Raw genomic sequence first — 21,311 nt, forward strand, 5'->3', positions numbered from 1 at the left:
CATAATTTTTTCACGCCGTAGTCTACAAGCCCAGACTTCAGTTTCCTTTTTTTCCTCCTCTCCCTCCTCCATTTTTTGCTCCCGTGGTGCAATTTCAGTTGAGGCTCATGGACCTATAAATCATCTGGAAGTTGCATTTAAGAATACACTGCACAGGCCATTTAAAAACCATAAAAAGCAATCAATCCCCTCGCCCTCCCTCCCCCAACCTCTTTCCCACTCTCCCTCGCCTCCTCTCCCCACTCCCCCCATCAAGTCCTATTGATGCTTTAATGGTGATTTTTTTTTTTGTACATTAAGTTGTCATGGACGCTACTGTGAGAACTGTTTCGAATTATTGAACCTCTTTAGCAAAACAGAAAGAAATCAACATTCCTTCTCCTTCTCTCTCCCCCCCCCCCCCATAAAATATTAGAAACGAGCATGTCCTGAGCTTGGTCAGTATTCGCAGTCTCGTGTCCTGTTGGCAGCGACAAAACTCAAGCTTTTCACACCATAATGTTTTTATTTTTAACTAAAGTCAACATCCATGCAAGAGGGGCAAGTAATTCGAGATGCATTGCCATGTGTCTGAATGAGCGTTTAATTAGGCTAGCTGGGGTCAGGGATGGGAAGCCCGAGTTATCTTTGCTCACTGTATCTCTCTAAAGCGTCACAGAACAAACAAACACCACACCAAGCTCGCACTAGTTCCAGTCTTGATGGCATTAACATTTATTTTGAACTACCGGTAGGTCCAGGTTTCAAACTTACTTCATGTAAATTCTCTCACACTCCAGTTTTACAGTCGTAAATTACAATTCCGGAAACGCAACATGGAAAGGATGCTTACACATAAAAAGGGCAGGCTGCTTTCCTGGTTGTGGCAAACTCACTTCACTCACTTCTATTCTCCCCATTGTATCCCTTTTTATTTCTTTCCCTTCTGCCCCTCTTCACCAGCGGTCTGGCTAATGAACAAGTAGCCGGTCTATGGCCTGGGTCCCTGAAAGCCAAGCCGACAGCATTTCTTTAAAGGTGCATTAGCAACACTTTTTCCAGGTACTATCTTCTCTTCCATTCGCTCCTTCCCAGGGTATGTGTGTTCCCCGTGATACAGGAATGTGATAAGGTTCAAGTGTGCCTCTGTGCAGCAAGGGGCCAGGCGATGGGCAGACTCAAGTAGAGCCACGAAGACTACTGGACAGTTCCTTATCAAAGTGTGTGTGGGAAGTTTAAGTGTGAAAAGAGAAAAGCATAAATACATAAAGCACGCCTAGAGGGCTTGAGTGGGCACACACACACACACACACACACACACACACACTGCTATCCTGAAGGTTCTGAGTTAGCAAATGCAATGATTTCATTTGTTTGGTGGACTTAATTAAACTGTATCATGGAAAAACAAACTAAAATTTTTAAAAGAGAAGAAAAATTAACCTTAAATCTCAACTCTTCCACTTCTTCCTTGAAAAAAGATTGCAGTTTTCTAACACTAGATGGTAAATGAGATAATCATCTGTAATCTAGTCTTGGATTCGATTATCAATAGAGCCTATTTACATTTACAGGTAAAATAGGCTTTCTTATTGTAAGGACTTTAAGGAAAGGCAAAAACAGCTGGATTTTGATAAATGCTCCAGAAAGGCCAATATAAACATACTTTAAGCTCTTAATGCTTTAAAGGTATCTAGAAACTTGAAATAATTATTTCAAGTGAAAATGACAAATAAAGTCCTAATGCAACACTAAACAATCTTTATTTTCTGCAGATTTCCATAAAACTTGGCATATATAGGATATTTGGTATAAATCCAAATTGTTTTGTGTAATGTTTTGTATTGTATAGTGGGAACACAATTTTTACAGCTAAGTCTATGATATGACTGCCTTTTTGGTTCTACTTCTATACCACTGAGAAACAATTTTGTAACTTTTAGATAAAGTAGTGCTTGATAAAATATTTTTATTATTAGATTTATCATTCTCAATAACTTGTTAAATGGTTATCCGCCAGGTTTTTAACTCATCCACTCAATACCCATTAAATTTTACAAACTTATTCCATTATTAATGCTCCTTTACCCCCAAGTGCAACTACTAATAAAGAGTCTTGCCCTACAGGCACAGTCTAGCGCACTGAATGATAGATACTGTATCTTTAGGAAAAGTTGATATTATTGGGGGAAAATGCTAAAATAACAACATTTTAAAAAAGAAAAAGGCAAATGAAATACTTTTCAGCACTGCCTCCCCTAAAATAAGCTCATTTCTCAAGTTTTAATTTTACAAAGTTGCACAAGAAAATATAGATGATGTTATGTTTTTTTCCCCAGAGGGTGCTGTGACATTTAGAATCATGAAAAAAAAAAATCATCCCTTCTCCCCACCCCCAAGTCCGGGGTAGCTGCATGGATTGAAGAAACATGGTTATTGTTTAATCACATAACACTTGCTGTAAATCAACCAACATTGCATACATGTAATTCATGGTTTTGAATTTGTAGTTAGCAAAAACCTGAAACCAGATTGGCTTCAAATGATCTCAGTGGCCTCAAACAAGGGAGATTTGTATTGTAACTTTGTTTCCTGTATTTTTCTACAAGTAGCTCATAATATAAAAACAACCAGGGAACTACAATTAAGGAAAAAGAAAAATGGTTTTGAAAAGCCTAGAAACAGACATTGCTAACATATGCTGCAAAAGTATTTCATTGAAACCAGAGATACACCTATTTAAATTTCCAAATTTAGTTTTGAGCTAAGTCCTACATGCCAGTCCAGAGGCTTATTGCTATTTGCTGCCAAAGCTCTACTTTTCCTGAAGCATCATTAGACTGAACTTATATGAAGTAAAAAGGTGAGGTCCCATTAGACTAGAACTGTGGTTCTTTAAGTCAGTTGCTGCTAAACTAAAGTACAAATCAACCAGTACTCTTACTACTAATGATTTTTTAGGCTAAGATTTGATGCAACTTGAGGTCTTTTTAAAAAAAAAAAAAACAACTTAATTTCCCCTAAAGGACTTTCTTCCTTGTTCTTATGACATTATTTATAGGAGAGAATGGCCAATGTTTTAGTTTTCACGATTGTACTTAGTCTAAAACTAGTTTAGGGGAAAGAACTGGATGGAAGGAAAGAGGTTAAATCATTTTCCTTATTATTGATATAATGATTGAAAGAGAATTTTTAAAAATTCTTCTTTAAGTAAAAAAAAATCTCCCTGCAAAGAAAACAGATTATGTAAATGGTATTTTTACATGCAGGTTAAGAATTGCTATTTTTCTCTGATGTCTATAATTCTGTCCAAGAGCAGAAGCTGAGGAGGAGTAATGCAGGCAATAGCCCAGTTGCCTGCTTCTGTTTAGCACTATTTGAAAATCTTTTGACGTTATAAAAGTTCACTTAACTCATATAATCTTCACTTGAAGACAAGGGAAAAGAATGAGTTTATCTGATATGTCCTTTTCTTTTATTTGACTACTTAAACTCCCTCTCTCTAATTGTAGGGTTAAAGCAGGTTTTTGATGAACAGTAGCACATGTCTAGACTACTAAAAGAAATGATCTTCTGTGAGTTTCATTTTATAGTGCAAACACATACACATTCATGAATTAGAACAAAGGGACTTCTTATGCTGGGTGACCTGGAATTTGAAAATATATGATTATAAACTTCTGAAGAAAAAAAAAGTACAAAACATTTTAAAGGTAAACACTAGACTTCCTAAACCCTGGTTCTGGGTGTCATCATTTCTTTCATTTCTACTCATTAGGTAAATGATATGGTCTCAGTGTGTAATTTATTATTGTCCAATTCAATTAGGGCTTAACTGAGCATTTTATGGCAGCAAAATAGCATGAAAAGGGAATAAAAATTAAATGCCTAAAGGCTTAAAGCTAATTTTTCTCTTACTACCACAGATGACTAATTCAGTGAGCATCATAGCCACACACTAGTAGTTCCATTTACCAGTGGCAGTCAGAGTAGCAAGTTTGACAACAATTTTTAATGCTGTTCTGCTTTATGTTCCTGTAATAATGAACTGATAAAGAGCCAGAACAAGTCCTGGAAAAGTCATTAAGTGAGTTACTGAGTCTGTAGTAGTTAACCTGAAATCTTGAAAAGGAGTGACTACATCACGCTTTTATCTTCTATCCTTACATATTTCTTGCCTCTCAAATATCCTTGACACCTTTTAATTTACATCAAGATAACCACAAAATAAATCTTTAAGTTACATTAGTGATCTCCATCCTAAACCTCTTCTTCCTTTACCACAACTTCATTTTTATCCTCTAATATCTCCTCTAAAATCCCTTGGATAGTTTTCTTCTTAGAACTTTTTTGGGGAAAACACCTTTCATTAAATGTATGGACTCAGAGAGCATGAATGAAGAACCTAAACCTTCATTCCACCTGTCTGCCCTGGCCCCAGATCGTTTCCAGACAATTTTGGTATTTATTTAAAATTAACTATTAGATTCTACATCTTGTCAATCGGCCCAGTTCTGAGGCTTACAGAGAATGTCTAGGGCAAAGGAAAAATCACTTTAAGATCTTTTATTACCTTGTTTGTTAAATTTCTGTACTTTTTAGTGCTGTCAATAAGACAGCTCAATGAAATTCAGAAACATTTACTAAGTGTCTACTAAGTACAAGGTACCTATTTGAGTCAATACAAAATAAGGAAAGTCAAGAGCTAGGAAAACATCATGTTAAATATGTTTAGGAATTTCAGTAAGGGAGCCATGCAGGGCCCTCAGTTTTCATTTTTTCCTTCCACTGTTCTTAGAAAAGCAAAGTGGTGGAATAATTCAGGTACCAAGGGAATGAAAGAATGCCAATGAATTTGGTTCTTGATCTAAATTTGTATTAATGTAGTGTGGGCAGGAAAGTTTTACTCTTGGGTCAGGGCTTCATTTTAGAAAGACAAAACAAAAATGGAAAAAGCCGTAATGGATCAGTCAAGATTAAGTATTTGTAAATCAACCTGTTTGTTTGTTTTTAATTCAGACCTTCAGTTTTCTGAGAAAATCTGTAGTAGCACTTATCTTGTCTGTGTAAGTTAACTTCTTTATCCTCTAGATTTTGACTCTTCAACTTAGTCTTTCTCCAAAGAAGTAATGAAACTCATAGCAATAATGAAATATAATAGGGTTAACAGTAACAATATTTCCCTATTCTCTTCCCCTTGACTGCTTTATATTAGCACAAACTAAATGCCTGAGGCCAGGTCTCTCTTTTAATGACAAGGGGTGATAAGAGACAAGAAGAAAACAGCAAACTGTCTGGTCTGCTCAGGAAGTGGGGAATCAGTGGTATTGTCCATCAGCTGGGGCTAACAGAATGCTGCCAGGCCTCAAACAATGCTTCAGCTCAACCTTTGGGAAAATGAGTCAGTCAGCACTAATTCTGACAAGCATACTGATACTATAGATAAAATGGCAGATGGAGCAAAACAGAGGGAGTGGGTCCCTGCACTATGTCTGATTTCTTAATCACTTTGATAGAAGAAGCAGTGCACAAGTTAACAGAGAGACACGTCACATACTGTATATTCCTTGGGTGAACACGCTGGAATAATCACATTGTTACTATGACTACATTTGTGCAAAAGTCAAACTTAGGGAAAGGCACAAACACATTAACCCAACTTTACTAACCATGAGTCTGATTCCCAGCTCCCCTGATTTTCAGTGGTTTCCGTTCCACAGAGTTAAATAGAATTTGGAAGTTTTTTAGAATCAGTGGCTATCTTTTAAGACTATGATCTCTTAGCTATTCTCCTAAGTCAGTGAATAAATAATTCCCAAATGTATCAAATATGTTATTTAAAACTAGCATCTATTAGGAAACAACAACTATGGGACCTGCATCTTCTTATGAAAAATGAAAATCTTTGATTCTTATGGCACTATAGACACTAAAGAGAAATTCTAGCTATTATGTTCAACACAACCCTTCTTATAAAACTGAAAGAATATTTTCTCAGTTATTTTATATGTATCTGTTACTAGGTAAAAGCACAAATCTCTTTAAAAGAACATTTCCTTTATTATGGGACAGTTTTATAATTTTATTTGTGCATGACAGTTCTCATACCAGAACATCTTTTTAAAAATTATATCAAAAGTGATCAGTATAAAAAGGGAAAAATCTGACTAAGCAAAGGGTTAAAAAATCACAAAGATTGACAGTTTTCCAGAAAACATAATAAAAAAAAATTTAAGGTAGCTCAGGAAGCTAGTCAATGTTCAGGTAGTCACTGGGAGATGTGTAGATGATCTGATTCAGTCACATCCCTTGGCTGCATTTGTCATTTAGAATGCAGATGCATCCACTGACTATGTGATATATTGCATATAAAGGGTGATGTTTCTCTCCTCATACATGCCTCAGTGGCTAAGATTTAAAACTCTGCTTTCCCCAGCAGCCCTCAGAGTTGGAATCTGAGGGGACAGGAGCAGGGTCTTCTTAGAGGAGGGTCCTTGATTCTGGAACTCATTCCCTGGCTGGTCTGCACAGCCAGAGTTGGTTGACCTTTGGAGTCTGTCCTGTTTATCCAGGCTTTGGCCTGAGGGGGCTTTGCTGGGGAAAGAATTTCCCAGACATGGTGTGCAGTAGCTTTTCGGGGAATGTCTAGTCTTAGGTGTTTTTTTCAATATGCTACTTAAAAAAAAAAACCCTACACAAATAACTGCAAAATTTTCATGAAGTCATTTTACTTTGACCAATTCTGTGGTGCAAGAGGGCAATGCTAAAACCACAGGATCCACACACACATGCCAGTTGTAAAGGTTTACTACAAATCTTTCACTACACTTTCTGTTCATACTGATCCCAAATCCTCAAAATAGCATATTTTAAAAATATGCATGAAAGTTGGGCTAATTGCCAATGAGTGGAATTCTTTCAACTATAATGACTTCACTGCGCATCATTCTTACCATCCTTTATCAAGGGATGTGACTCAGAATGGGAATCTATGGGGGCAATTTCATGAAAGAGAGATAAACACTGTTAGTAATCTCAGCATTCTTGTCTTCAAAGCCTGGGTCAACTTCATAGGAAATTAATGGTTACTGTTAATAACTGGACCTAGTGTATAATGAACTACCTGTGGCAGTAGGAGGTGACAATAACCCTGCGGAAAGGAGATAAAACAACTTGAAAAGAACAATTAAAGATCAGCTGGGACATAATTGGTCACAACATTCCTGAGCTCTGCAGGCACACAGTCTTTTCTCTTGCTACTTGGTACTCTTCACCCTCAAAGCACTTAACAAACATTAGCTAATTAAACCTCCTGACAATTACATTCAAAATGCAACTCAAGAGGTTTTGCATCTGTTCCAGGTGGTACCTTTTTCTTGAGATAAAAGTACTGTGCAAAGTATCTTTGTTAAGTAAAATCCAAACCACTCTAATTTTGCCTTATCTTTAGATTGCAGAGACAGTCACTACTCCTGATCCCAGGGAAGCTGTGTTCAAGCCACAACTGATCTTTAATTGTAGTGAAGCTAATTTTTCTTAAACTCATTTCCTGGTCTTTTAAGAATTAATTACATTGATTAGAAATGACTATCTTTCTGGTCATCCAACCTAAAAGGCTGAGGTTAGAAAAGTCACTCATTTTATTTAAAAACAAATACCATTGACTTTTAGATCATTTTTAGAGATTAATTTTCCTTTATGTCTTTCCTCAATTCCCTCCCCTTTCCACCACTTTTTGGCAGCACAACAGCTCATTCCACATCAAGAAAGCTCTTCATTAATGAAATACACACACACACACACACACACACACATTCCTGAGGTACACAGATATGGGATCCCTTTCAAATGGTTACACACCTACAGACTTATAACCTGCTACTTGGCTTCAATCAGGCATGGTCCCACAGGTTCTCAGACTAAAAGAGATCTCTTCTATTTTATGACAAATCTCTACTTTTTCAGAAAGTGGAAAATATAATAGACCAAGAGAGCAGAGAGACCTTCATGGCTTTCTCATCCAAACCTCTAACCCTTGTGACTACTATTTTGGGTTTATAGGGTCCCCCCTTTTAAAGGAACTAATTCATTTCCCTCCCTAATACCTCCAAAGCATATAGGTGATCAAACTCAAATCATGTCATTAAAACAATTATAATACTAAAATTTTAATCCTTCAGGGATCATTATAGGGGAGTGGAAAGGGTACTGGATCAGGAGTCAGAAGAATTGGGCTCTAGTCTGGGTTTTGCCACTGACTTGTCTTGTGACTCTGGGCAAGTCACTTAAGCTGAATCTATCTGCTGAATATGGATAATATTTGCTCAATCCCAGGATTTTTGAATAGAATTGCTGAAGACAGGGGTATATGAAAGGGCAGTCAGGACAGAGTCAGGATACCTGGGTTCTTGTCCCATCTCTGCCATTAGTATCCTGGAGCAAATCATTTTACTCTGACCCTGAATTCATAAAATAAAAGGGGAATGGGAATGAACTAGATGGTCTCTCTGATCTCTCCCAACTAAAAAGTTCTGGCTCTCTGATAATTATTTAATTAGTGGATTTACCAAGGCATCTTGTTTCTCTTCCTTCCTCAATTCCAATTTTTTGTTGCTGTTGTTTGCCCTGTTTCTTTAGTATCATCCTTGGGTGAATCAAAGTCAATTCAGCTCACTCTGCTACTGGAAAAATTGTTGGGATTGGGGTGGGGGAGGGGAAATGAAAAATGAACCTTTAGGTTTTAATTATTTTTGCATTTCCTGTTGCCCATCACTGTCACAGGTAATAGTTTGCTAAGCTGATGGTCCAGGTGCACACTGTTTATCCAGCAAAATGCAATCTGATAAGCATTTGTCAAGCACTACAGTAGGAAAAGTACTGGGCTAGTTTTGGAGATACAAAGTCAAAAAAGGAAACAGTCCATGCCTTCAAGGAGATTATCTTCTACTGGAATGTAACTGTAAGCTTTATTTTTCTGTGCACTTAAGTTTTCACATATTTATCAAGTATATTTCTCATTTATGAGGTACAATAAATAATCTTAGTTTACAAATACTGAGTTTAATGTTGGGGCATGCCTTAGTGATAAAGACTAGCCTCAGATCAGCATTCACATTCACACATGACTGTTCAGGGACATATAGAAAAAGTAGAGTGAGGTTATTGGCTGGACCACAGAATCAAAGATTTAGAACTAGAAGAATCTTAGAGATCATCTAATTCAACTGTTTCATCTTAGACATGAAGAAATGGAGGCTCAGGAAAGTTTGTGACTTGCCCAAGGTTCCTCTGTTAGAAACCACTAAGCATAAATAATGGGTTACATACACCCTATTCACAATGGATGAAAATGAAAATTTGTCAGGCAGTTTGCCTACCATCTCCAACTCCTTGTCCCCAGAGTCTTACTCTTTGTCTTGTGGTCTCCAATCTTGTGAGTCCTCAGTTCTCTCCCAGTCCTTCTCCCCTGCACTAGCCAGCCACTCTCTCCTCTATATCCCATCTTGGTGAACTAATTCTACTCTGCACTGTCCTTCTCTCTTGCATCCCTAGACCCCTTACCATATTGCTGATTACATCCAGTCAAGCCTTAGCTTTGGATCACAACCACCATTCCCTGCCTTGACATCCCAAATATATGCTGCTGAATGAATATTGAGAAAATTATTTTTTCAAATGTTTTTTCAAATATTTTGAAATATTTTTTCAAATATTCAAATGTTCTGACTATTCCATCACAAATTTATGTCATCTGACATCAACTGGGCCCTTGCTGCTGCTAAGCAATCCTATTGCCTCCCTTACCAGGTCACTATACCGTTCTCCATAGTGGCTCTTCCAAACCTTTTCATCCTTCCTCAAGCCATCCATGGCTCCTTCTCCCCCTCTACCAACTGAGAACTTTGCCTCATATTTCACAGAAAAAAATTGAGGCCATTTGCTGTGAGATCTTTCTTCTCCCCTCTTCCTCATCTCCTATCAGTCAGAAGCCTTTCTGCCACTATTTCCATCTTTACCCCTGTCTCATATGGTGAAATGGTTTTACTCCTTACCATGGCTAATCCCTCTATTTGTTCAAATATTTCTATTCCATCCTGTTCTCCTACAACAGATCCCTCCTCCCCACTTCCCCATTATCCCTACTCTCTCACTTATTTTTCATCTTTTCTTGTTTACTGACCCATTCCCTTCTGTCTACAAACTCCTTGAAAAGGCTATCATTAATGGGTGTCACAACTTTTTCTTCTCTAATTCTGGCCATCTCCTATGCCTGAAATGCTTTTCCTCCTCCTTTCCAACTACTGACTTCCCTGATTTCCTTTAAGTCTTAACTGAGATCCTACCTTCTACCAGAAGCCTTCCCCAACACCTCTTAACTCTCATGCTTTCTCTCTGTTGATTATTCCCTCTTTATCCTGTATATAGCTTGCTTTGTATATATTTGTTTGCATATTGTCTCCCCTAGTAGAATATAAGTTCCTTGAGGGTAAGGGCTATCTTCACTTTTGTATTTGTATAGTGTCTAATATAGTGCCTGGACAATGATAGGCACGTAATTCGTGCTTTTTAATAAGAAAGTCTTGATTTAGTGCCAATGCTTGTCAATTTAGGAGATTTGGCCAACATACAGAGAGCGAACCCAATTCCCCATTAGGGGAGGGTGGTGAAGTAGATAGATTGCTGGACTGGAGTCCAGGTGTAGACTCCAGGACAGGACTAATTCTAGACCTGATTTCTATGACCACCCAGATACTTACTATCTGGGTGATTCCAGGCTGTCCCATCACCCCTTGGGCCTCAGTTTCTTAGCAGTCAAATGAGGCTGGACTAGTTTGCCTCTAAGATTCCCTTCTAGTTCTATGTGTATAGTCCTATGACTCCATGAACATGAAAGGAAGCCTAGGTAGCTCACATTCTCCATCTGCCTCAGTTCAACACCCACAAGTCACAAAGGGGTTAAAATCAAGCAAACTATGTCCACTTTACTCCCTGAATATGTTCCACGTTTATCCTTCAGCTTGAATGAGGGAGAAGGAAGTACAAGAGGTGGCCTTTCACATGACATCACAAAAAACTAATTTATCACCAGCCACCAAACATCTAGAAAATCATAACATCCTTTCAGGAAAACCATGTGGAAAAGAATCAAATTTACTTTGATGAAAGCTTTTGTGGGGGAGTCCAAGTCTCTCACTCTGAACAGTAACCCTTTGCAGGTGCTTTGTTTACCAAAGAGGTAGTCTTTGCTGAAAAGGACCAATGTTCAAGGCTACCCATGTGTGAAGTTAGGTTTAATTCCTACTGATAAATATTTTTCCCCTTATTCTGTATCATTACATAAAATAACACTGAAAGCTTTGAATGACAAAAAAGCCAAAAATAAAACCCCCAAACCCACTGATGTTTAAAAAGAAAAACCTCTTACCAATATATACCATCAAACTTTATGGAGTAAAGTTCATTTAGTTAAATTTATTTCATTTTTTTAAAACATTTCTTAAGTGTGGAAGGAACACTGTATTTGGAGTCAGAAAACCTGGGTTAAAATCTCAGTTCTTCTACTTATTACATATATAAGTAAGCTTGGGCAAGTTACTTCTCTGAACCTGAATTCCTTATCTTTAAAAAGATGATGTTGGACTAAAAGACCCTTACTGCCCCATTTCTAACATTTTATGATTCCTCTGTCATTATCAGTGGTCTATACATACAGGACCCTCAAAGAGGTCTCATGGGCCCTGTCTCATGAGTATGAATCACCCAATTTGGAAACTTGACAGCAACAGAAAAATTTGGAAGAGGGGAGGGCTTGGGGGAGGGGGAATTTTTTGATATGTCTAGTTTGAGAGGTCAAACAATTAATTGGAGATGTGAGACTAAAGATCAGGGGATAGGTTAGGGTTGGATAAGTAGATTTGAGAATCATAAACATAGAGAAGCTAGTTCAATCCAAGGAAACTGATAAAATTATTAAGTTAAATAGTTTATAGACAGAAGAGGGGCCAGGAGAGATCCTTGGGCAACAGCAAAGGAGACTGAGAAGGAATGGTCAGAAAGTTTGAAGGACAGGAAAAAGGAGTGTCATGAAAACCTAGAGGAGAATATCTAGGAGAAGATGGTGATCAACAGTGTCAAAGGTTGTAGACAGGTCAAGAAGTATGAGGACTGAGAAAAAGATCATTGGATTTGGCAATTAAGAGATAACTGGTAACTTTGGAGATAATATTTTCAACTGAATGATGAAGTCAGAAGCAGAGAGCTAAGAAAAGAGTAAGAAGAAAGGAAGGGAAGTCACCTAACGTGGACAGTCTTCTCAAGGAGTTTAGCCACATAAGGGAGAAAGATAAAATATCTAGTGGGGATTTTTTTTTGAGGATGAAGACAGCATGGGTATGTATGTAGGTAGGAGGGAAGCATCTAATAGACAAGGAAAGATTGACGATTAAAGAGAGAGAGAGAGTAGGGATGATAGAGCAGACAATCTGCTGAAGGAGATGGGATGGAATAGGATAAAGAGGGTAGCTGGCAATCTGCTTGTACCTAGCTTTTCTCCTTTTTAACCCAGTTCTTAGGGGGTCCCTGGGAGTCTTTTTTATGTATAACTTCATAGATTTTAAAAATGGCTCACCTGACCCCAACAATATGGTGAAAAGTATTTTTCTTTTCCTGTTTTCCTTCTAAGTGTGAAGATGGAATGAGGTCATATAGGTAAAGAGCTTTGCAAATCTTAAAGCCTAGGTAAATGTTAGTTATTATTATTACCACCTAAAAAGGGACCTAGGTCATTTCTAGAATGATTCATCTGTAAATGCCAGGTTTATTTAAAAAAATTTAAATCCAGCCATACATATCCTACCTACTTAAGCTTTAGACTATTTATTCTTCTTCAGTACTCTAGTAAGTAGGTGACTGGCTCAGGTAGGCTATCCCCTCCACTACTAAGCTGGGAAAAGGAACTTGAGACAAGCCTATAGGGATATGGAAGGGTTAAAAGAAGGAAGAGTTGTACTTTCTTTCTGAACTTTGAAACATTATTTTGCTGTATGGAAAGAATTGGTCAGCAGTAGACATGGTGAGTAACAAATAGCAACATAAAGAACAAAACCAATTTCATTTTAACATAAAGTAAGAGACTTGCTTTTGATGTGGGAGTCATTCCTGGGCCACAGGCACATGGGTACTAACTCTACAAAACTAAGATGATCAAAATCAGTAAGAGACAAGAACAACAATGAGAAAAATATAATCAAAAGAGCTTAATTCTGAACTATTTAAACTAGTAATTAAACTTAAAAAATGGGAAACAGAGTACAGAAAAGACATCAACACTGATTACAATAAATTTATCCAGAATATAAACCAATATAAATTGCCACAGCAAGGAGAACAAACAGAACAGAAAGCCCCATGGTCAGCAAACACCTGATTTAATTGGGAGGTTGACGGCCATCAAAAGTAATAGAAAGCAGGGCGGCCAGCTAGCACAGAGAGTAAGAGCACCAGCTCCAGTGTCGGGATGACCTGGAGATCGAATCCCGGGCTCAGACACTTAGCACCCACCCCAAAACACCTGGCCATGTAACCTTGAGCAAGTTACTTAACCCCAATTGCTTAGGGGTGGCTAGGTGGCTCAGTGAGTAAGAGCACCAGCTCCAGTGTCAGGATGACCTGGAGATCGAATTCCAGGCTCAGATATTCAGCACCACACCTAGAAATGATGGGCCGTGTAACCTTGAGCAAGTTACTTAACCCTGATTTCTTAAAAAAAAAAAGTAATAGAAAGTTAGAATATAAAGCCTTTTGTAGAATCATAGTAAGAAAGGTAATAGATAGCTATGAGTAATGTTATTACATAAAACAGAAGGAAGCAGCACTGGAGGGAAAAACCAGAATGAAGAAATCTTAGTAAATTTTGTCAGTAAAAAGTAATCATCTGTGTGACCATGGGAAGTCACTTAACCCCAACTGCCTCCTTCCCCACCCTGGCCCAGCAAAAACTCCAACAATGATGATGATGGCACAGCAATGACAGCAACAAAAGAAATAATCACAACATCACTATAGTATTAAAATGAAAGGAGAATTAAAGACAGAAGAAAAAGTGAAACATTTACAAAAAACAATTATAATAAATTTTTCTCCATCAAGGAAAGCGGAAGTACTTGGATTGTAACATCACTGTCTGGGATGAAATTACAGAAAAGAGAACAATAAGGAAAAACATCCAGTGATCTAAGACAATTCCAAAGAACTCATGATGGAAAATGCTATTCACATCCAGGGAAAGAACTGATGGAGTCTGAATGCAGGTTGAAGCATACTATTTTCATTTTCTTAATCTTTTTTTTTCTTTTGGTCTTTTTCTTCTTTCACAATATGACTAATATGAAAATATGTTTTACATGACTACACATATATAACCTATTTAAACTTCTTACCTTTTTAAAGAAGGGGAAGTGGAGGGGGGGAGGAAGAAAACTTGGAACTCAAAATTAAAAAAAAAGAATGTTAAAAATTTTCTTTACATGTAATTGGAAAAAATAAAATACTATTTAAAAAATAAAGAACACCTTTAAATTAAAAAAGAAAAAAAAGGAAAACGGCTGGATCTGTTCAAGTTCATGTTCAGGGCATTGTGCTGGAGGTAACAATTATAACGGTGTCAAGGGTCAAATATATAAAGTACCTGAAGGAGGGGAAAAAATCTCTGACTTTATTAATGCTGACAAAAAGGAAAACATTTACTTATTTGTGTATGTCTGACAATATGCCCCATTTATAACATTTCTCCATCCATGATCCAGAATCATCTAACAAGAAGTGAGCAGAACCAGAACATTGTTCACAGAAACAACCACAGTGTTTGGTGAATGATTTTGATAGACTTAGCCCTTCTCAGCAATGCAGGGACTTAAAACAATTTCAAAGGACTCATGATAGAAAATGCCATCCATATCCAGAGAAAGAACTATGGAGTCTGAATGCAGAGTGAAGCATTTGTTTTTTCTTTCTCATGGTCTCTCCCATTTTTTATAATTCTTTTATGCAACATGACTAATGTGAAAATGTGTTTAATAGGAATGTATGTGTAGAGACATCAGATTGCATGCTGTCTTGGGGACGGAGGGGGAGAAAATGTAAAATTTATGGAAGTGAATGTTAAAAACTAAAAATTAATTAATTAATTAATTAATTAAAAAAATCATCTACCAAGTCAGTCTACCAGTTCACTTGTAGTACTGATAATTGGGCTTCCCCCAAAAGTTGACCCTCACAGTTCTTGGGATTCCCAAGGTTGACCCTGAGTATATTTCTTCATTGGTGTTATGAATAGAGGAGGGCTGAAGTCTTCAGGCTTGGAATGGGACATGTACATATAAGTTTAGGTGGATGTCAACTGTTTATATGTACTCTACTCATCTAAACATATAAGAATTGTTATTTTTAAAAAATAAACTATGAGAAACTAAAAGGAATGAACCAATAGTAACACTTGGTATTGTTGTAGCTCTTTAAGATTTGCAAAGCATCTTACATAATTTCATTTGATTCTCACAACAACCCATCAGGTATGTTATTGTTATCCCTGTTAGAGAGTGGGAAACTGAGACTCAGAGATGTGAAGTTACTTGTTTAGGGTCTTGCAGTGATAGCTCATATCAGATGGGATTTGATCCCAGTTCTTTCTAACTCCTGGGCAAATGCTATATCCACAACCCTCATTCAGTCACTGGTTTCAGAGGCATTTAATGACAGGGGGGCATATAAGCTGACAAAGATGAGTTTGGTAAAGTTCTAGACCTTTCTTTCCAAAAGTGATTATTTATAGGAAGGATTAGGTACAAATAATGTAGGTGTTAGAGATGGATAAATATAGGACTAGAGTCCAGGATTTAAGGAGAGAAACAAAACTTGTTAGAAAATATCATACTCTGTCTTTCTATATAAGCCTGGAAAAAATACATTTTAGTTAGGTTACTTCTACAGCACAGGGTATTTAGGCTAGAAATATAAAGGATGATGCACAGAGCATTCTGTAAAGAATGATGTATTTAAGATCAAGAAACCTGGTTTTTAAGTCCCTTTTCTTCAACTTACCATTTGAATGACTTTGGCTAAACTGCATCTTCCTGGGACTCCGTTTCCTCATTTGTAAATTGAGGGGGTTGGAGTAGATGATCTGAGAGATATGACATTCTATGAGTCTATAAATAAAAGCTTGGGTTAAGAGGCTAAGGATGAATAGTCTGCAATGAGCATAAAGACAGTTGAACACTATGCTAGTAAAAATGAGTGGAATGGCTAGATATTCTGGAAGAAAAGCTTCTATGGAGGGTTGTTATTCATAGAAGTCAAAACATAGGACATGTGCATGGCAGGTCAGCTACTCAAAAGGAACAGTTCTTTCTCAACCCCCATCTACTTGTAAGTCAACTCACAAAGTTCTGCTAATGGAGTTCTCTGTCTGTCCAACAGCTTTGGGTCAGATGCTTCCAGGAACTGCTGCTTTCTAGATCAGTGTAAACTAAAGGTAAAACTTTATATCCAAATTGTGCTAGTCTGCTAGGCTTCCGAAGAGCCTTTGATTTCTATAGAACAATCTGTTCCTATTTTGAAAAAAATGCAGATCCCAGAGCCAAAAAACAAGACTGTCTTAGCTATTACAAATTGCTGGGGTGTGCATGGAGGGAGGAGTAGCAAGAACCAAAGGCAACTTCTAAGGCAATTAAACCTTAAAAAAGAATTTGCAAACTGAATCTACGTGTTGAAATAGAAGCAGCAATTTATATATGTCCCTCTGGCTATGTGCATTCTCTCTTTTCGGAAGCTGTCAGGTATAGCACATGACAGCCATGTGATCTAAGACTGACAGTACTATAATAAATCTAGAGGTAATGCCTCCCAGGCTTGTTTGTTAGGAGGACCAAGTGAAAGAATATTTGTAAAGCATTGAGCACAGTGCCTGGCACACAGTAGGTGCTATAGAAATATCATCATCATCTGAATTGAGAAAAATCCATCAGGAAATCAGTTACTTAGCATTTGTTAAGCACACACTTCATGTACTAGGTGCTGGGGATAACAAAGACAAAAGTGAAACCCTTAAAGAATTTTAAGTACAACAGAGGAAATCTGTGTACACCCCATAGATCTATATAAAAAGATACAGAGAGATTTTGGAAGGAAGATACTAGCAACCAGGATTGGGGGGCAGGGAGGATGGGGACAGTCAGGACAGGCTCCAAGTAGAAGGTAGTGAAGGTTCTGAGTCTTTAAGGAAACTAAGAATTCTATGAGGTGGAGGTGAGGAGGGGGTGAATGAGGAGAGAGGGAATGAGAGACAGCCACAGCAAAGGCTTTGAGGCAGGAGATGGAGAAATGTGAACAAAGAACAGTAAGGTCAATTTGGATGAACCAGAATGTGCCGAAAAGGCAGTAATGGATATATAATAAGGCTAACAAGAGACGTTGGAACTTGGCTGTAAAAGGCTTTAAATGCCAAATAGAGGAATCTGGAAGAAACAGTGATTACTAAGCAGTGGCAACTAGGGAATAAAAAGAACCAAAACACCTGTGTCTCTAAGTCATGGGAATAACAGGCCACTGGTCACTTGCCCTGCCTCAAGCCAAGCTCCTGCTATCATCATCTATGATACACACCTTGTTGAGGTACAACCTGAGGATCACTTCCCAGAGCCAGAAGACCCTCAAGATAAGATTCTTGTCATCAAAGTCTCAAATGGGGTCAATGTCAGAAATGGATATGGTTTTATCAATAGAAATGACAGTAAGGAAGATGCATTGCCATTTGCCTTGCTACTGCATCCTTAGGTGCACTGAGCCTTTCCCATTAGCTCTGCAGCTGAATCTTCCTATGCTTGTGGTCTCTGCTTAATCAGGATGTGAGTTTCTCGGGCAGTTGGCAGTGAGGTGGATACGATGTGGGACTTGGAGCCAGGGAGAACTGAGTTCAAGTTTTGCCTTGAATATTTATTAGTTGTATGATCCTGGGGCAAATCACTTAATCTCTGGGGCCTCAGTTTCCTCATTTGCAAAAGGGGATAATATTAGCATTTATCTCCCAGGGCTGTTGTGAGGATCAGATGAAATAACATGTCAAGCATTTTATGAACCATAACATGTTATGTAAATGTTAGCTCTGGGTATGTATTTTTATTTCATACAGATACAGTAGTCATTCAATTATAAACGAATGAATGGTCAAGAAGATGACTGACCAAACTCTTGTCACCCTAGCAAAACTTTGGCTAGGTTAAAAGAGATGAAATGTAAACCCATGACTCTACTGGCTCTTGGATAACTATTTCTTCCCTTTGCATTCTTCCTTGCCTCTTAGTATTTTTAGTCTTGTTATGGCTATATAACTTATTTCTTCCTTTTTCCTTTTAGAGGCAGAGTTAGTGACTTGTCCAAGGGTCACACAACTAGTGAGTATATGAGGTCAAACTTGAACTCATGTCCTCCCTGGACCTGGAGACTCTGTACTCTATCCACTTCACCACCTACCTGCCCCATGGATATATAATTTCAATGATTCCCCCAATTATATGAAAAAGTCCAAATTCCTTAGACTAGCACTCAAGATGGCTATCTAATGAACTGGCTTCAGCTTACCTCTTTCACCTCATCTTTCATAATTCCCCTCCATGAATGTTTCCCCCCATGTATAACTTACTGTCATCCAAATACACTTTCTACTTTTGAGTAGAGAAATACTCTTTCTTTTTGTTCAAGCTATTTCTTGTTCTCTTCTCTATTTACTGGAATCTTACTTGTTCTTCAAGCCCTATCTGTGAAGGGGTACTGATAAACCCAGACCACATTAATCTCTCCCTGCCTTGAAATCTCATAACATTTATTGTCTTTATCACTTGCCTCTGCCCCTTCCTTTCAGTTCTCACTACCACTGCCTTGGAGTAAGTCATCATCTCTCTTTCTATCCAGCCCCATACCATGCAGGCATCTTGACATCTGCCTTGCTAATCCTCCCTTACTGCTGGATGAGGTGGGATTCCCTTCTAGTGAGGAAGTGATGGGTTGTTTAAATTAATTGTGCTTCTGTATTTGTTCTTGAGTTCCTGAGAGTCATTAGCAACTTACACTTTTTCTTTGGTGTGAAGTAAATTACCATATTGTCTAAGGAAGAGGTAGGGACCCTTCTCTTCACATTTGGGATATCTAGGACCCTAGTTTACTTAAATGTGGTTTTGGAAGTTTCCTGGATTAATCCAGGTGAGGATAATAAGACAAAGGAAGAAAAACCGACAACTTTGGGGTCAAGATCCCAGGATGGGACATGTGAGCCCAGAATCCTCTGGGAACACTGAGCCATAGGCTACATTTTGCCTCTTGCATTGGAACAATAATTAAAACAATATTAACACTGCTTCTATAAAGGGCATAACAATCTGCCGTATGGCTTTACCCACAATCCTCATGACTGCTTAGACCCATGCTTTCTTCCCTGGCCTCTACTCCCTGATATGTGTTGTAGCATGGGTTGTATCACTACACTGGTAGAATGTAAAGACCTTGAGAGCAGGGACTATACTACTTTTATATTTTTAGCCCCAGTGCTTGGAACAGAGTCTGACATATAGTAAGTACTTTTTGTTTGTTAACTAATTGGTTAATTATTTCTTAGAATAGTCTCCTTACCAGTCTCACTACCTTTTATTTATTCCCATTACATAGAATATATGTAATGCTATTTCTTAATTACTCTTCTTTTTTTTTTTTTTTTTGAGGTAATTGGGGTTAAGTGACTTGCTAGTAAGTGTCTGAAGTTGGGTTTGAACTTGGGTCCTCCTGACTCCAGGGCCAGTGCTCTATCCACTGTGCTACCTAACTTTCTTCTTTATGCATAAATTTGATCATGCTACTTCAATGTTCAAATTTTTTCCATGGCTTTCTATTACCTACTGAATAAAATTCAAACTCCTTTAAAATTAGACTTTCCACAATTTGCTGCCAGCCTACCTATATCACTTTCTCTCATACTATTCCACTTCACATACCTTACACTCCAGCCAAACTGAACTTGTCACTCTTTCATGAACCTATCCTGTACTTTTCCACCTCAGTAATTAAGCACTGTGTACTTAGGGAAAGTTCTCCCTCTCAATTCAGATTGTTGGTGTCCCATGCATCCTCAGAATCATATCAGATAATGCTTTTTCAAGATTTCATGAGCTGAAAAGATTCTTTCCTTCCCTGGAATGATCATTGCATTTTGTATTTCTCTTAAGTACTTACTCGTATACTTCAATGAGCTAATGCTCAGTATGGGTATCCCCTCTGGTGAGGCAACTATCAATGCCTTCTAACCCTCTAGTTCTTCTTTTTTAAGCAATCGGGGTTAAGTAACTTGCTCAGGGTTACACGGCCAGGTGTTTCTGGGTGGGTGCTAAGTGTCGGAGCCCGGATTCGATCCCCAGGTTGTCCCGACACTGGAGCCAGTGCACTTACTTGCTGCGCCACCTGGCCGCCCCTAAGCAATTGGGGTTAAGTAACTTGCTCAGGGTTACACGGCCAGGTGTTAGTGGGTGTGGTGCTAAGCATCTGCGCCCAGATTTGATTCCAAGGTCATCCCAACACTGGAGCCGGTGCTCTTACTTGCTGCGCCACCTGGCTGCCCCTAAGCAATTGGGACTAAGTAACTTGCTCAGGGTTACACGGCCAGGTGTTTCTGGGTGGGTGCTAAGTGTCGGAGCCCGGATTCGATCCCCAGGTGTTCCCAACACTGGAGCCGGTGCTCTTACTCGCTGTGCTACTTGGCTGCCCCCTTACCCTCTAGTTCTTATCCAGATCTTCCACATAAGTTTGACTTAAAGGTCTTCTTTCGTGCCTCTGCAGCACAAAGGCTGTTCATTTATTTCCCCCTTTTTCTCATTTCATAACCAATCTGCGCCCTTTGCTTATCATACATTTCCTGGATGCCACTTCTGCTCAAGTCATTACTAGCATATGTGGTGCCCTATGTATGCCACCATGTTTCTCTCTATTGTCCCACTTTTGGGTCAGCCACAACTTTGATTCTTTGGAGATTGTGGTTTTCCATGATTTATAGCCATATACCACCATCAAAAGACTAATCATATTTTAAAAGTGGTTTTACATGCCAGTGAGATATTTGGGACTATTGAAAGTACCGTAAAATTTCCCAAATGCAGTCTGACCTGCTCTTTTCCCCTACTTTGATACTGGCCCCAGCACAACATCCATCTGCAGGATGCATATAAAAGAAATAGGCTTTCCATTCCATTTGCATGACATATTCTGAGAGATAGGCATGCTTTATCCATTTTGTT

At 38.3% G+C, this 21,311-nt stretch overlaps 1 protein-coding gene and 1 long non-coding RNA gene across 3 annotated transcripts in view; one reads left to right on the forward strand and one right to left on the reverse strand.

Annotated features, from left to right (window-relative positions):
- LOC138173559 (uncharacterized) overlaps positions 1–14,717 on the forward strand; it is a 57,513-nt gene extending 42,796 nt beyond the window's left edge. Inside the window, exon 2 of the long non-coding RNA XR_011171436.1 lies at positions 14,128–14,717. This is a non-coding gene — a long non-coding RNA (uncharacterized lncRNA). The remainder of the gene's footprint in view (positions 1–14,127) is intronic.
- Positions 1–21,311, reverse strand: part of GMDS (GDP-mannose 4,6-dehydratase) — a 799,941-nt gene that overhangs the window by 1,685 nt on the left and 776,945 nt on the right. The window lies entirely within an intron of this gene.

The sequence above is a fragment of the Petaurus breviceps genome, unplaced genomic scaffold (genome assembly GCF_028583685.1).
Source record: "Petaurus breviceps papuanus isolate PSGF00001 unplaced genomic scaffold, PetGlider_PUasm1.0 582, whole genome shotgun sequence".
In the NCBI taxonomy this organism is placed as follows: domain Eukaryota; kingdom Metazoa; phylum Chordata; class Mammalia; order Diprotodontia; family Petauridae; genus Petaurus; species Petaurus breviceps.